General features: G+C 37.4%; 1 protein-coding gene across 2 annotated transcripts in view; it reads right to left on the bottom strand.

Annotated features, from left to right (window-relative positions):
* DPYD (dihydropyrimidine dehydrogenase) overlaps nucleotides 1-3,399 on the bottom strand; it is a 1,157,760-nt gene that overhangs the window by 1,096,228 nt on the left and 58,133 nt on the right. The window lies entirely within an intron of this gene.

Genomic DNA, 3,399 nt, shown 5'->3' with positions numbered 1-3,399 from the left:
CAAACAGTCTCATTCTAGAGTGAAATACTAAACTCCTCCTTGGTCTCTGGACGCCCTACTTCTAACCATGCCTTCACCTTTTCCTGGCCTACTTTCTCCCTAATACCTAAAGCAAAGTCTCATTTCTTACATTATCAGGTTCCATCAAATAAGACTGTCCTTTGGCTACCTTTATGGCTTTTATCTTACATCAAAGACCATCTTTTAGGTTGAAGGTTAATTACTCAATTAGCACATTGCACAATTTTAAATTTCACAAACCTTCATGTGAAACACAATGCTGGTGCCTCCCTTACCTTAGGCGTCTCCCTGAATTGCTTGCCATTGGTATTTTCAAGCAAGACAAGTTGGCCATTTATATTCAAAGGGATTTTTATGTCATTTGATTAGATAATTTGATTAGCTCAGCTTGGGAATTCATTGAAAATATAAATATTATTGAAGACTATGCATCCCAAAAATCTAATTCAAGTAATAGTAATTCTTTCATACAATGTGTTTTTGTTTTTAGCCTCTAGATAATACAAGCCTTTATATTTTGATCTTACTAACCAAGGCTCCTTAATATTTGGTAAATTTAAGCTTTTTGATTTGAGACCATTGAGAATTGATAGGCCATTGTGAGAAATCCCAGCAGTTTTGCACAGTGGCAACAAATTGCAAAACTACTACAAGGCCAGGACATTGTTATCCACATGATCAATATAGACCATCTCCCTCCGTCACAAGATTCCCTCATGGTGCCCTTTTCCCCTGTGTAATCATACTCACTTCCCTCTCACCCCACCCCACACCCTCCTAAACCTCTGATAATTAGAAATTGGTTTTCCCATTCTTTAATTTTGTTGTTTCTAAAATGTTAGGTATATCGAATCAGAAGAGTATGTACAACAGTTCAGCAATTGGCCGCTAACTACAAAGTTGGCAAGTGGAATTCACCTCACGACTCTGTGGGAGAAAGGTCCAGTATCCGATTTCATAAGGATTACAGTTTGACACATGGAGTCATTATGAGTCAAAATGGACACAACAGCACCTAGCAACAACAATAGTACTTTTTGCTATAATAGTTGTTGTTGGGTACCCTCAAGTCAGTTCCAACTCACAGTGAAGCTGCCCGATCTTTGACCGTCCTCATAATTAATGTTAGGGTTTCACTAATGATCACCACTGTGCCAATCCATCTCCTTGAGGGTCATCTTCTTTTCAACCTTCCCGCTATTTTACCAATCATGATGTGCTTCTCCAGAGATTGAGCTCCTAATAATGTCCAAATATATAAGATGTAATTTCACCACCCTTTTTTCTAAGAAGCCTTTTTGATGTACTTCTTTCCAGACAGATTTGTTTGTTCATCTGGCAGTCCACAGTCCTTTCAATATTCTTTGACAACTCAAACATATCAATTCTTCTTCAGTCTTCCTTATTCAATATCCAAATTTCACATGCATAAGGGGCTATTTAAAATACCATGGCTTGGGCCAGATGCACTTCAATCAATGCAACACTTTGCTTGATTACTTGATTGCTGCATCTAAGCACAGACTTCTTAATGTCATCTATTGACTCAGTTGCAAGGTGTGTGTGTATGTGTGTGTGTTTACATTGAACTTCAATCCATACTAAAGGCTGCAGTCCTTGATCTTCATCAGAAATTGCTTCAAGTTTTCCTCACTTTCAGCAAGTATCATTTGCATATCAAGGCCTGTTAATTATCCTTCCTCCAACTTGATGTCATGTTCTTCTCCTTATAGCCCAGCTTCTCTGAATCCACTCAGCATACAGATTGAGTAAGTATGATGAAATAATACAATCCGGGTGCACACCTTTCCTGATTTTACACCGAGTAGTGCTCTGTGTTCTATTTGAAAGATTGCTTCTTAATCCATGTACACATTCCACATAAACATAACAAAATGTTCTGAAATTCCCATTCTGCTCAAAGCTATCCAGAGTTTGTTATGATCCAGAGTTAAATATCTCTGCATAGTCAACAAAACAAATGTTTCTAGTTTTGTCTGCTTCCAGCTAAGATTAATCTGGCATCATCAATAATAACCCTCATTTCAAGTCCTCTTTTCAGAATCTGGCTTGTGACAGCTCAGTTGTTGAATGATGTTCACTAAAATGTGCATTTCAAGGGACATTAATGATAGTTTTATCATTTCTGAATTCTGATTCTGTTTGATTATCTCTCTTTGGAATGTGTACAAATATGGATCTCTTGCAAATGATTGACCATGACCTAACACAATTTGTTTAACCATTGTGTTAGTCTGGGTGGACTAGAGAAACAAATTCATAGACACTCATATGTGTATAAAAAAAGAAGCTCTCTATAAGTCTGATATTACCCCATATGTCAATAGTAGTACATAAATTCCATATCAACTCCATAAGTCTTATATTACCCCATATGTCGATACAAGTCCATAAATTCCTCTTTACTACCATGAAGTCATGCAATGACACCAAATGTTGGAAGATCACAGGCCAGTGGGTGGAAAGACTTGTGGATCCAATGGTGATAGAAGTATCTCAGCAACTGGCGTGGGTCTCCCCGTGGCTCCTCCAGCTCTAGAGCTCCGGTTCTATCAGTGTAGCTCCATGTGACTTGTCAGCAGGAATGTCTCACAGGGAGTCAAGCAGAGAGAGTCTATGTAGGTCTGTCTTCAATGAGCTATTTATCTCCATAGCGCCTCCAAATGAGGTCATCAACTGCGACCTAATTGACAGGGTAACCTTCACCCCTTCACTCTTAATAGTCTCAAGTTGACAAAAGATTATGTAACTACCACAACTATTCACCCACTGACCAACCTCTGGGTTGTTTCTAGCAGATATAAACAATGCCCTTTAGATGCTAGATAGGCTTTTAGTAAGTAAAATATTCTGAAATAAATGTCCAACAGTAAATTGTTGATCCATATGTTAACTGCATAGTTTTTTTAAGGATTTCCAAAACATTTTCCCTAGGAGTTGCACTATTTTATGTCCCCACAAGAAATGTATTAATGATCCAATCTTTTTGCATTCTTGCCAGCATCTAACATATATTTTTTAATTTCACTATTCTGACATACATGTAATGAAAATTCATTGTGGCTTTTTTTGCATTTCTCTGCATCGTAATTCTCATACACTTAAAATTAAAGCTTAAACTTGATCATCTTTAAAGGCTCTCTAAATTTGAAAATTACATAATCATCCTTTTAATTCTGTTCAGTTGCTCACATCAAGATATAGGGTCATGTCTTACAGTCTGCTTGGTCCTTAACATAATCTAGACCGTACAAGTGTCCTTCTCAAACATCGATGATAAGTATCATCATAGATGTAGCGATGATGAGAAATACAACTTTCCTCTAGTTCCTAAATGTTTCCTCCCCACTCCCACTA

The sequence above is a fragment of the Echinops telfairi genome, unplaced genomic scaffold (genome assembly GCF_000313985.2).
Source record: "Echinops telfairi isolate 266 unplaced genomic scaffold, ASM31398v2 ScPeMD7_443;HRSCAF=831, whole genome shotgun sequence".
Classification (NCBI taxonomy): domain Eukaryota; kingdom Metazoa; phylum Chordata; class Mammalia; order Afrosoricida; family Tenrecidae; genus Echinops; species Echinops telfairi.
Note: the sequence above shows the minus strand (reverse complement) of the source record. Positions and strands in the feature narration are given on the sequence as shown.